Here is a 947-nt window from a genome sequence, read left to right on the forward strand (position 1 = left end):
TATATATATATATATATATATATTTGACGGGCTTCTTTCAGTTTCCGTCTACCAAATCCACTCACAAGGCTTTGGTCGGCCCGAAGCTATAGTAGAAGACACTTGCCCAAGGTGCCATGTAGTGGGACTAAATCCAGAACCATGTGGTTGGTAAGCAAGCTACTTACCACACAGCCACTCCTGCGCCTATAAATACAGTGTGTAACATTGAATATGTGACTGTCTTGATGTCTAAGTTGCCAAAAGAATGTTAATAAAAATTCCTAGTTTGATTTAATGGACGTGATTACCTTTAATAGTGTCTATGACATATTCTGTAAGTAATCAGATTCACTCAACTGACCATATTTATAAGTAGTAGCAATAGCAGTGGTGGTGGTAGTAGTAGTAGTAATTTCCTGATAAAGTTTGACCAATACTATTGAGGCAAGAAGGCCAAATATGATTATAAAAGACAGGAGAAAGAGAAAAGAAAGAAATAGGTGAAACCAGCATAGCACATGGGTGCTTCTAGGTTAATCCAGCACAGCACACATGTGCATGTATTTGCAGACACACATGCACATACACATACATATATACACACATAAACATGTGTGTGTGTGTGTAGATGTTTATGTATGTATCAAGGGAGACAATTATTAAGAGTCAGAATAATATGCACAAAGTTTTTACCAAATTTCAACTTAATTTTTTTTTTTTATATTTTTCATGTTTTTTTTTTTTACAGGCTTCAGTTTTTTTTTATATTAAAAAAATTTTTTTTTAATCTTTCGGTAACAGATTGTGAAAGAATTAAAAATGATAAAAATAATGATGATGTTGGGCGCAGGGGGAGGGGAGAGAGCACAAGATTTGATATCTGGGAAGGAACAACGCAGAGAAACAAAAGAGAGTCTAAGTGAGAAAGAGAAAGAAAATGATAATAATAGTAGTAGTAGTAGTAG

The sequence above is a fragment of the Octopus bimaculoides genome, chromosome 23 (assembly GCF_001194135.2).
Source record: "Octopus bimaculoides isolate UCB-OBI-ISO-001 chromosome 23, ASM119413v2, whole genome shotgun sequence".
Lineage (NCBI taxonomy): Eukaryota > Metazoa > Mollusca > Cephalopoda > Octopoda > Octopodidae > Octopus > Octopus bimaculoides.